This window comes from Panthera leo, chromosome A2 (assembly GCF_018350215.1).
Source record: "Panthera leo isolate Ple1 chromosome A2, P.leo_Ple1_pat1.1, whole genome shotgun sequence".
In the NCBI taxonomy this organism is placed as follows: Eukaryota; Metazoa; Chordata; class Mammalia; order Carnivora; family Felidae; genus Panthera; species Panthera leo.
The window spans coordinates 39,585,704-39,598,777 of record NC_056680.1 but is presented as its reverse complement, the minus strand read 5'-3'; positions in this window follow the sequence as shown (position 1 = coordinate 39,598,777).

Sequence of the window (13,074 nt, the reverse complement as noted above, 5' to 3'; positions counted from 1 at the left end):
TGATGAAAAGAGACTATACAAAAATGGTAGCTAAATGCAATGCACGATCCTGGATGGGGAGGAGCAGAAGCACTACAACAGACTATTCAGACAATCGGTAAAATTTGAATATGGGCTGTGTATTAAATGATAGCATTGTGTCGATATTAAATAAAATGCCATTTTCTCTTAATTGATGCTGAAGTGTTAGGGGTAAAGGGGCTTGTGTCTACAGTGAACTCTCAAATGTTTCTGGGAAAAAGTCTATTTAGACAGAAGGGGTGATAAAACAAAAATGGCAAAATGTTAACAATGGAACCTGGGAAAACAGGATAAGGGAGTTTCTTCTATTCTTGCAATTCTTCTGTGAGACTAAAATGATTTCAAAATAAAAAGATTCTTTGAATGAGTGGAGAAAAAGAAAGGGTAGGCTAAGAGTCAGGGAGGGGAAAGAGAGAAGTCTGCAGGTTGGGCTGCTCATTTTATTAGAAAGGGCATTGAGGCATGGAAAGGCTAAATGGCTGGTCGAGGGTCAGCGAGCAATTAGCATGGATGTTGTGCCCCTAACCCTCATTTCTGAGACCCAAGCCTTGGCTCTTTCTAGTAAACTGGAGGGCCCCAGAGGGGAAGTGTGTGTGTGTGTTAATATATGGCCTCTGGTGTAGAGAAGACCTCAGGGGTATAATTTCTGCTTGCCGTGCAGGAGTTATCCACATAGCTCCTATTATTTCAGGTTATCATTAATGTGAGTTGTGACCTGAATTCCCCGTGTACTGCCCTGAAATTTGCCCCATATGTTTGTAAAGGTTGATTATATCTTTGGGACCTTTTTCTAATGTGAGCAGAAGCTATAAAGTTTCAATTGTCGCAGCTCATTGGGATCAAGTGTCTTTTCTGGCGCTCCATAAAAGGGCTCTGCATCTGATATCTGACGTCAAACAAACATGCATGAACAATCTATTGATTTCAAATGATGTGTAGTGCCATCATCTTGTAGATAGGAAATTAGTAGCAAATCTTTTCTTTCCCTTTGCAAAGGAGAACAACTCAGTACAGAGTAATGGAATCCTCACTAGCTTTGGGACCAGAACTTAAAAGGAGTCCTCACTCTCATATGATTTTGGTGGAAGTATAAACTGGTACAGCCACTTTGGGAAACTATATGACAGTAACTAATAAAGCCTGCCATATGCTGAATAAAGCAAGTCAGCGCTTGTGAACTTATCTAAGAAATGAGTGCCCATGTCCAGCTGAACACATGTACAAAAATAGTCATAGCACCTTTAATAATAACAGCAAAAAACCAAAAACAACCAAATATCCATCGACACTAGAATAGACAAACTGGTATATACTACTGAGCAATGGAAAGGAATAAATTCTGATATAACACAACGATCTCATGGTCACATGGACACAAGAGAAAATATTCCATGTCACTTTATTTATTTGAAGTTTAAGGATAGGTAAAGTGAATTTATGATGATGGAGGTTAAAGAGTGAATTTTAAGGAGGGTGTTGATTGGGAGAGGGAGCTGTCTAGGGTGCTGGAAATGTTTGCTATCTTCATCTGGGTGGTGGTTATATAACCAAGATTTGAGCACTTAGTTGCATGTAAATTATACATTATTAGAAAAATAATTAAAAAGAACAAAGAGGGAGTTTCCTTCTACTGGTAGGGTTATGTTGAGGGACTGCAGAAAGAGCCATCCTAACCACAATGCCTGATAGTGCCAACCTGGGTTTGTTGTATTTTCAGGCCCCATGTGGAGATAGCCAGTCACATGTGCTCTTGCTGACATGTGCTGGGTAATAGTTGGCAGTCAGCCAAGGCTCACTTGATGCCAGTATGCCAAGCCAGTGGTCTCAGAACTGTTTCCATCTGCAGGAGAGAGGCTGAGACCACTCACACTCCAATATGAAAGAATCACTTGGTCATGTTCAAAGGCAGAGTCTGATCCATCTATTACTTAGGGCCTGGGAATTGACATTTCCAGTAAGTTCCCAGGCGATGATGCTGTCAGACCCATTTTGAGTGCCAAGCCTCTGGAGGCAGACAGGCCAGGATAAGAGCTAGGTTCTGCCACTTTCAAGATCTTTGAACTCTGCCAAATTCCTCCATCTCTCGAAAGATCTCTTAATTTCTTCTGTAAACTGAAGGAAGGGAGAAGGGAATGATAGATGAGACAACAATCTCCCAGAACAATGTGGATTCAGAGCGGTAATATGCAAAAAAATGCTTAGCACAGTGCCTGGCCTATATTAAGCACTCACTGATTGGCATCTCTTTCCATAGTTATTATTGTTAGTAAAAAAGAAGGTTGGGGCCATGATTTGGAGAAAAGTGGATGAGTATGGTTTACAAGGGCAAGAGCTAGCCAGCATTACCCTAGTAGCCTGTTGAAGGAGGACATTTTTTTCTCAGTTCTCTTCTGTCCCAGCTCATCCCATAATCCTTCCCTTGGTCTCCATTATCGAGATGGATTTTCTCTTCACTCTTCTTCCCACCTCCAATCCACCCCAGATCTAGTAAAGATGGAATAACTCAAGCAGACCTGAAGCTTGAAGCCAGGCAAGTAGTCAGATTGTCAGATTGTGCCTAGAGGTGATGTCTTTGTTAAAGAAATATCCTCCCCACCTGACTCTTTCTAAAGGGGCAGGATTGGCCCCTGGGAATCAAGGTCTACATCTGGGTCACCACACATGCCCACACTCAACTGCCCTCTTCAGCATCCACCCAGGTTTCTTGGTGCACAGGGACCCCTCTGGAGGAAGACATATATTCCTCAATCTGTGGGGCTGCCAATTGGTATCTTTTTCAAGAACCAAATTAACTTGTCAAAGAAGGAAAAAGGAAATGCTTGGCTCTGTGTTGTTGGAGGGCAACTGGACTGGACTGGGTCTGAATTTCAGGGGAGCCTTCTTTAGTTGGGAGTTGAGAGCACCATTTGATTGGAGCCTTGAGTAGACTGGAGACAGATGGAGCTCCAGGTCATAGCATAGTTCAAGTCCATGAAGTGAAGTTGTGTTCTGTGCAGGCCAAGCACTAGACCCGGCACGAAAGGCTCAAAACTCACCAGCCAAACAAAGGCACTCACAGTGAATCAGGGAGACAAAAAAAAAAAAAAAAAAAAAAAAAAAAGGAAAGCATGCATAGTGCCCTAAGAGAGATGTTGAGCTAGGGGTGTACATGAATCCCATGGGAGCACAGAGAAGGGGAGAGACAGGAAAGGTGTGGTAGCCAATTTTCAAGATGGCCTCCCAGTGACCATTACTTCTCGGCATTCAGACCCTTGCATAGGCCCTCCCTGTACTGAATCTGGGCTGGCTGGTGTAAGCAATAGAAATCAGTGGAAGTGGTCCTCTGTGACTTCAGAGGCTGGGACATAACAAACCTAGCTTTTGCTTTGGTCTTGTGGAATACACGACCTGGGAGAGACTAGCTGTCATGTAAAAAGTCTGAGTATGCTGGGACCACCATGGTTTGAGGAAGCCCAACTAGCCTTGTGAAACCCTCACAAGAAGACAGAGAGATACCTGCCTAAGCGGCCATCTCAGCCAAGCAATGGACAGGTCCATGAAGGAGCTATCTTGGCTGTCTAGCCCAGTTGGGCTTCAGACAGCTCCAGCCCTGGTCATCTGGCTGCAAATGCATAAAAAGACCGCAAGCAAGACCACTCAGCTGAGCTCAGGAAACTCACAGCACCTTGCATAACCACGAACAATAATAATAAATTATTGCTTTGAACTGCTAAGCTTGGGAGTGGTTTAGTATACAACAGGAGATTTCTGGAAGAGAAGAGTATCTGCTAGAAAGGCCACCTAAGCAGGAAGTTGAAAAGCAAGATTGCTAGCTGGAGAGGAGTGTCACAAGGAGAGGTATGTCTTGAAAAGCCACATAGAAAAGAAAACCAGAATGGTCTACTGAGGAATTCGAAACAGTTAAATATCAGTAGAGAGCAAAGGGCCAGGCAGGGAGACATGGGGGCTGAGCTGTGAGGGGGGTGGGGACTGGAATCAGAGATTCAATGCAAGGGCTTCTAAATGATACACCATGTGGTTTGCAGGAGCTTGATGTTTACCGTTTCGAGGGGTGGAGGTGCGAACATCCTCTAGAAATCTCTCCATGGCTGTTGCTATTGTCCTCAGCAGCTGTGACAAAAACCACTCCAAAGGTTTGGTAGAAGCAAACATTCACTGGCCTCTTCAGCTCAAAGAGGGGAAAGGGTTAAGCTCTATTCACAGCTCTTCAACTGCTCTTGCGGAGTCTGAGAAATGTGATGTGCCCAGGAAGTCCTAGATTCTATTTTAGCAGCAGCCAGAAACTACTTTCCTTGGATTGGTGATGTATCCAAAAAGTACCTACCCACAGAGTTGGGAAATGTGTGAATTAATTTATACCAACACCAAGCTGGGTTTTCCCTGAAGTCCGGGGTGTCTCTCACTGATGTTCACTTCCACCTCCAACTCCGGCTAAAAGGGGAAGAGCCAAAGCAAGGACAGTCCTCACAGCTGCTTCTTCCCCTCTACCCTCAAGTCTACTGTGAAATGGGAACGATAATACCTACCTCGCCATTGGCTTGAGAGAATTAAAGGAAATTCTGAGTCCAGTAATCAGCCCAAGAACCCATCCCCATGGTATCCTCAGCAAAGGCAGGCCACTGTTAATGCCATCCTTGTCTTGGTGCACTGGTTCTACCCTGAGCCTACTCTTGGGGTTGCAGATGCAGAATAAATGAGCTGTCATTGGCTGATGTTGCTAATGGACCAGATCACTCTTTGCCGTCATGTGCAGATAGCCTCTGAGTCTCTGGCAGTCAGTAATATGACTTCATAGCTAGTATTTCTTGAGATCTCACTATGCTACCAATGAGTTTTCCCCTTTCCTCCTCATAAAAATCCTGTACTCTGGGAACACTTTACAGAAGTTGAGGTGGAGTGAGAGTAACTTGCCCGAAGCCTTCACGGCCAGGAAGGGCCCAGGCTGAAATCTTAACACTCCAGAGGCTGCTGCCTACCGACCACCCGGCACTGCCTTCCAGGGGATCCCATCCGGGGAGGGAGCCCCACAGGATGGAAATGTGTAGTACCTCCTCTTGTTCTCAGAAACTGAAATGAACTGTGCCTGATCTTTGCTTAGTGGCTCTTTGTGTCCTTATCTTTGTGTCCAGTGGCTCTGTCTTTTCCTCCTAAGACTAAGTGTGAAAGGAACAGAGAAAGGATCCTTTTAATCCCAGGTCTCTGTAATTACTAGAGGGAAAAGTCCTCAGAAAACTCTATTCCTTCTTTGGAAGTTTTGAGGAATGATCTAGAGCTTATGCTAGAAAATTAGCCCAGTGAGGACAGGACTCTTGTTTTCTCACCATTGCATAATCTGTACTTAGAGAAGTGCTTGGGAGTGCCTGGGTGGCTCAGTCAGTTGAGCACCAGACTCGTAATCTCAGCTCAGGTCTCGATCTCAGGGTAGCGAATTCAAGCCCTGCATTGGACTCCATTTCGGGTGTGGAGCCTGCTTTAAAAAAATAAAAAGTTAGAGAAGTTCTTGGTTCATAGTAGATGTTCAATAAACATTTATGTAATAGGTACAGGGCCAACCTCTCCATTAGGCCCAATAGATGCAGTACACAGGGCCCAGATACTGTTAGGGACCCATGTTGTGACTTTACTGTCTTTTAAAAACAGAAGAGAGGGGTGCCTGGGTGACTCAGGTAAGCATTCTACTCTTGATTTCAGTTCATGTCATGTCAGTTTGTGAGATCGAGCCTCATGCCAACGTCAAGCTGCCTCCTGAGCGTGGAGCCTGCTTGGGAGTCTCTCTCTCTCTCTCTCTCTCTCTCTCTCTCTGACCCTCTCCTGCTCATGCTCTCTCTCACTCTCAAAATAAATGAACTTAAAAAAAAACAGAAAAGAATAACAATAGTAAATATATAACAATGAATCCATCCCAGATTATATTCATCTTTATACCAATGCAGTTACCAAGTACAACTTTTAGGATTTTTTTTTAAATAGAGGAATGGCCCCCATTTTTTAAAATGGAGAATGGAAGAGTTCCAATGCAGCCCTGAATGATTGAAGACTATATGAAAATGCCCAGAGTCTGGGTGGGGTTGAACCTAGATGAGGGTCATTTCCTTCCATCTGTGCTTTCAGAAGTAGAACTACAGAGCAGGTATTTGTGACACCACATACCCAGCAGCTCAGTTCATGCCCACAGGCCCCTCTTCCCACCCTGCTAAGGGGTGTGACAGTGCATGTACCACAGACCTCCTTTCCTGTGTGCCATTGGGCTGAAGTGTACTCTTGACTGGGGACGGCCCATTGGAGCTGCTCAGGAGCAGGAAGTGCTGCGCAAGAGGTGCTACCATGAGCAGTGGCCAATCCAAAGGATGTGAGGCCGAAATATAAGGAAGGAATCAGTAGGTAGTGAGTGGAGAAACTAGAGAACACCCAGAGAAATGGAGATGGGAATCACTGAGTAGTGGAAATGGTGGAAATGAGTGAGAATCCATCAACTCTCACTGTGGGTGGGCCTAGGTGATTTGGCTCCCTGATGGACTTCAGGCACAAGACCTACCTGCATTTACTGAGCACCTTCCATTTTCTAGGCACTGGGTTAAGTGGCTTATATATAACAATGTATTTAGCCTCCCAACAATCCTCAGAGTCTGTTTTATCTTTATCCTATCTCCCAAATGTGGAAATAAAGCTTAATTCATTTGCTCAAGCTCATGCAACTACTAAGTAGAAGAACCAGATCTCAAACCTAGCCTGTTGGACTTCAAAGTCCACAGTTTAACCAATAAATCATCTTGCTTTGCCAAATCTCAAAGGCCATTCCAGGGTCTATGAGACTCAAGGGTTCACCTTTCCTAGGTTCTCTTAAGATCCCAGTCTCCCAATGTGCTATATGTGTCTTTGTAATCCACTCCCCACCACCCATAACTCAACATAGTCAGATTCTTTGTCTTCAAAAGACAACAGTCCAGGAGAAGGTCAAGAAGGAGAAAGGATGTGGGGCAAACAACAGGGAGTAGACATGAAAAGAGAAGCCGGTGAGAGGCAGTATGTTGGTGAAGAGAAGTAGCCTTGGGTTTTCAGGTCATGGTGAGAATGAGTTTCAGTGGTTTGGAAAATGCCAGATCAAGGAGAGCCCGTGGGACAAGCAAGACCAAAGAGGTTGTTTCTTCCCCATAGACAATGGCTTAAATGGGAAGAAAAGTGTACAAAGTAGTGTTTAAGAAGCTTCATCTGATGGCCTAACAAGGATGAATTTGATACAGAAAGGAAGAGGCAAGAAGAAATTTTTATAACAGGGGAAAAAGAACGTTTGAACTTGAGTGGTAGCATGGGGGGATGGGTAAAAGGGACACTGAAAAGAAAGACTGCCCAGGAGTAATTAAATGTAGGCAGAGTGGGAAGAAGAGGGAGGGAGTCTTCTGTGCTTCTTTCCAGAGGAGTGCTCTGAAAGTTCGAAGCACCAGATAACAATGGCAGAGACTGCTATTTGTCCACAGCCTCCTTTTGCCCCTTCTTTAGTTACAAAGCTCAACGATTCAAGCTGCATCCATGGCTGCCCAGGATAAACACCATATTCTCCAGCCTCCCTTGCAGGGTGATGTGGCGGTGGGTCCATGTCCCACAGAAATAAGCCTGCACTAGTATCCCTGCTATGCTAGCCATTAGCTGGGAGCAGCCATGGGAAGAAGGGTCTTGTCACAAGATGATGGTAGATTCAGAAAGCAATAGCTGAGCCATTAGTCCATTCTTCTCCTAAGAGCAGGAGATCTGAGTGGTGCACTTTTATAGCGATTACATGCTTTCCCTTCATTTTTTCCACTTTGCTGTGCCCTTGCTGGTTCCACACTCAGGCAGGCTACCCCCTCGTAACTCGAAGAGGGCTACCGCAGTTCCAGTATCCTACTTCACCACATAAGCCAACGGCAAAGAGTGTTTGCCCTTTTCCCAGCAGGCCTAGCAAAAGCTTTATTGTATCTCATTGGTTCTGTGTCATGTGCCCACTTCTGACCCAATCACTATTACCGGAGAACTATGACTTGCTGATTGGCTGAGGCCTAGACCACAAACTCCATTGCGGAAGGAGGAACACTGCTACAGTCAGGCTCTTTCCTAGGTCCCCGATCAACAACGGAAGAGTGGAGAACAGATGCTGGAGAGACAACCACAAAATGTTCTCGGTAATAGTATTCAACGTCCTCACACTTATTTCATCCTCGAACCCTGTTTTCAGAAAGCATTTTGCAGAGTTATGTCTGCAGAGCACAAAGTGAGAAATGCTGCATCTTAGAAATATAAGAAGTGTATTATATCTGCATAATTACACCTTCCGGTTATTCTTTGGAAGTGGGTCATCAGAGTTAGGGATGTTAGCAAAGAGAAAAAGAAGCTCCGAATTAGAACAGGTCACACTGTTGGTTGAAACACCCCGTTGCCCTTTTTTGATATGTTCTATTCTCTTGGAGATTTTATTACAAAACAGATGCAAAACTTGCTAGATTTTATATATTTTTAGGAGAAGTGACAATTGAACCCCATACATTTCCTCCACAGTGTCCTTAATCACTTTTCCATTGCATCCTGGAGTCTCCAAAGTAGAAATCAATTAGGGGGTCTTCATTCTCCTCTTATCACAGATGACACCTATGGGAAAAAGGGTCATGCCCTTCCCCTCCCTCCTTCCTCTAAGGATTAATGCCCAGATGAGTTCCTGACAGAAAGAAGCAATTTGGATCCAGCAGATGTGAGCCAGTAGAGCTAGGTGGCCAGTATTTCAAAATACTGTGTCCCAGGCATGTGCGAAATGTTGTCTTTATTAACTCTGAAGAGTTACATGAGAATAAAAGTTTGTTCAAAGACGTCACCACAGAGAATTGTACTCAGCAGACTCTATCTTAAAGTTTATTAAAGATAATACCATTCTTAATGTTCTATAGTTTCTCTTTAGAAGAAATAAGATGATCAGTAATAAGAAAACATACGAGCAACAGCTATCCTTTATGGAGTCTTTTCTATGTGTCAGGCACGCCACTAAGAACTTTATGTGAATGATCCTGCTTAATATTCACAAGCATCTAATGGAGAAAGTGATGTTATGGTTCCCATGTTAAAGATGAGGAAATTGAGGCCCAAGAAAATAAAGGACCATGTAACTAGTAAGTAATAGAGTAAATAATAGAGTTGGAATTTGAACTCAAGTTGGTATAATTTTAATATATATGTTCTTAAAATTAAAATGGTGCCCTGCCACTTCATGATGATGGGACCTTGTCTCCAACTTGTCTAGCTGTCTTACAGGGATGCTGAGAAAATCAAATGCATTATTATGTGTAAAGACATTAGATACTTCCTTGCCTATAGGGGTTGGGTTTTATTTGGACTAAATCCTTCTTTATTAACATCATCTTTAACTTATGAGGAATGGCATTGCCAAAGATCTCTGATACTCATGTCTGCCTTGAGCTACCAGATCAGCACCAGTGATGGGTGTCAGGGTTTTGGTAGCTCCGGCCCCTACTTATAAGTGAGGACCCTGACTTCTTACAGAATCCCCTTCTAATAAGCCTTTATATAAATCACCCTGTGCATGTGCTCGTGAATATGTCAGTACTTCGTAGCATAAGCCATTTTCTGTCCTTTCCTCTCTGGTCCCCTTTTCCTGGGCATCCTGGGAATACGAGGCACCATTCCTGCTTCCTCCTGGGGAGTGGAGGGTGCTCTCGCTCCCTGTGTATGGTTTGCTGGTGCTCTCAAAGGAGATGAAGCCGCTAAGTTTTCCACAGTCCTCGAGGGACCAAATGGAAGTGGCAGCATGTGTATGGAAAAGCACACAAACTGTCAGTGTGCGGCTCCAGAAAGTTTTTCATAAAATGAACCCATCATGTAACCAGCACTGAGATCAAGAACTAGAACCTTTCTGGTGCCATGGACTCTTTCTTTTGTCCTCTTCCGGTTGGTAAGGTTCTCCTATGCCAAGTGTAACCACTCTCCTGACTTCTAACACTGTGCATTCATGTTGCCCATTTGTGGACTTGATGTAAATAGGAACCATAGAGCCTAGACTTTTGCAAGTTGAATTTCTTTCGCTCATCAGTTATGTTTGTGAGATATATTTATATTAATGAGTGTAGCTGTAGTTTATCATTCTCATTTCTATATAGTATGCCACTGTGGGAATAGAGCACAATTTAGTTTCCATTCCACTATAGATGGATATTTGGGTAGATTCCAGTTTTGGACTACTATGAATGGTGCTGCCATGATAACCGTATCTTTTGGTGAATATATATGCAACGTGTGCATTTTTTGTTGTATGTTTGTGTGCGTGAGAGAGAAAGAGAGGGGGAGAAGGAGTGGAATTTCTGGGCCATGGGCTATGCATATATTCAGCTTTAGTGGACACTCCCAAACTTAGTATCCACTAAGTGTGAGTGTTTGTATCCAACTAGGTTTGGCAAGGCTTCCAAAGTGATTATACCAATTTATACTCTCCTCAGTGGTATAGGAATTTGACAAAAATTTATATAGTATTAGGAACAGTTTTTGGTTTTGTCCAGGGGTCCCCCACATACCTACATTCTGCCTCCCCTCCCTCAGCCTCTTGAGTGTATCAGGTGGTATTTGTGGTTGTAAGCAGTAGAAGTCAACTCTAACTCACATATAGGAGAATGATGGAAGGTAATTCTCCAAACGCAAATCTGGATGTTGTTAGAATGGAAAATGGGTTCTGTGCCAAAGAACTCAGATATGGACGGGAAGTGGGGCCCCTTAAGAAGCTGGCAGCATGAACGACAGCGGCAATCTCCAAGCAGGAGCTGTTAGCATGCCACTCTGCCTCAGATGGCCTCCCTCTCAATCCTTCATTATGCAATGATTCAGGAAGGAAAATCCAATCGACTGAGCTTACACAGTGGGCCTGTGCTCTGGCCACATTAGGGGAGGGAGAGGGAATGACTGTCCCTTTGAGTTTTGTAGTGCGAGTTGGTTTCCAGGAATTTCCCTGCATCAAGGAGAAGACAATTTCCCTCAAAGAAAGCTTGGTGTGGCTAGAATGAAGAATGGACACTAGGCAGCCAGAAACTGATGGCTGTTCACCAATATGAGAGAGAGATAGGCACAAGGAAGAATGGCCAATTGGAAGCAAAGACACGCTTGTCAGTAGCGGGAGCATGCGCTCCCAACTATAACGCAGACAACTCTAGCAGCTCGGCTGGGCCACATGGAACACCTTCTTTCTTCTAAACAGTGTATGTGTTCTCTAGGGCTACCCCAAAACACGACAACAAACTGAGTGGTTTGAAACAACAGAAATCTGCTCTATCAAGAGTTCTGGAGACTTCATAGGAGGATGAAGTCAAAGTAGGTGTTAGCAAGGCCACGCTTCTCTGAAGGCTCTAGGGGAAGATCCTTCCTTGCCTCCTTGTCTCCCCCTAACTTCCGGAGTTTCTGATAGTCCTTGGGGGTATTTCCTTGGCTTATAGCTGCTTCACTCCCATCCCTGCCACTGTCTTCCTGTGGTCTCCTCCCCCGTGTGTACCTCTGTGTGTTCTCTCCTCTCTTAGAAGGACACCAGTTACTGTATTTAGGGCCAACCCCGATCCAGTGTGACCTCATGCTAACCAATTACAATTGCAAAGACCCGATTTCCAAATATCTAGGTGGACATGAATTTGGGGGGAACACTCTTTAAGTTTTAAATGTTTAGGTTTCAACCCAGAACTGGTAGATTCTGCCCCTTTTTCCTCCCCCCACTACCTACTGGTACCCAAGTCTGATATTTTTTTGCATCCTCTCTACATGAACAGAAAGAAAGATAGGAATTACAATCATGTCCTGATCTTTTAATGATCTCTTGTAAACCCACTGTACTGTTAACCCGATCCAGTCAGATCCTGGAGCAGACCAATGAGGTCTAGTGGCTCAGTGGCTAAAACCAGAGGCTATAGCCGGACTGCCCGGGTTCAAACCCCACTTTGACCTTTCTCCTATCTGAGTGACACTCTTTATGGCTTGGTTTCCTCCTCCATAAAATGTTGTTGATGAGAGAAGTACTATTTCGTAAGCTTGGAGTAGTATAAGCAAAATGAGGACACAGGACTGAGTTGAGTGCCTGACACAGCATGAGCACTAACTAAACATTCTTCTTTGTGTCTTCTGAGGGAAGTAGGTATGAGAAAGGAGGCTTAAAAATACCTTCCCCTCGAAAGGCCTTACCTCTACAGCCTTTACCCCCTCCTCCCTCCTATCCCAGGACTGACACAAGCCCATGGGATGGCAGGCTGGAATATAAAACCTACAAGACCTCATGGTCTCTGTGTACTTCTTAACAATCAGAGCTTTGTCCTGGGGCCAGACTTAAGGCTCCCAGCTCTGTTGTCCCTTCAGGTGGGTCATCTCCCAGAGGCTCTCAAAGCTCATGAGCAAATAGACTTCCAGAGGCCTATACCATCAATTTACCAAGCACAGTCAGGCAGGGCTGGGGCTCAGGCCAGGGCCATGGCTACACCCCTAACAGCTAAACACACGCTTCTAGGTTATCCCCAGGGCTGGAGACACAGCCTGGCTGGGGCACCTGAGGCCAGAGCCGCTCGCAAGGCTGTAAATCAGGCCATGCCGTGATCGCCTAGAAGGAGGATCTGGGCTGCCTCCTGTCTGAAGGCTCCGGCCTTCTGCCTTTATCTGGTGGATGGCAAATAAGACTGGCCTCTCCAGAGTAATGGGAGGCTGGCCAGGGGCCAAATTGCTATTGATTTTTCTTGCTAGGGTCTAGGCTGAGACAAGAGACTGCTTTTTTGCATCCGCTGCATGGGCCAGCTCTGGAAGGCCAAGGGCGGGGGTGGTGTGGGGAGCTCCTTTGAAAAAGCCTGGGCCCCTGGCTGATGTCAGTGGAGGAGAGGGCACGTGTCAGAAGCAAGATCATAACTCTGCAACCAGTGTGTGTCTTGTGCAGTGGGGCAGGGCTGTGAAGAAGTTACCCTGGGGCACTCCAGCCAAGGGGCCAGTGGGCTTTTTCTGTTGTTTACAGTTTGCAGAAATACCCTTCAGTGTCTGGCCTCACAGGGGGAAAGGGATTGACAC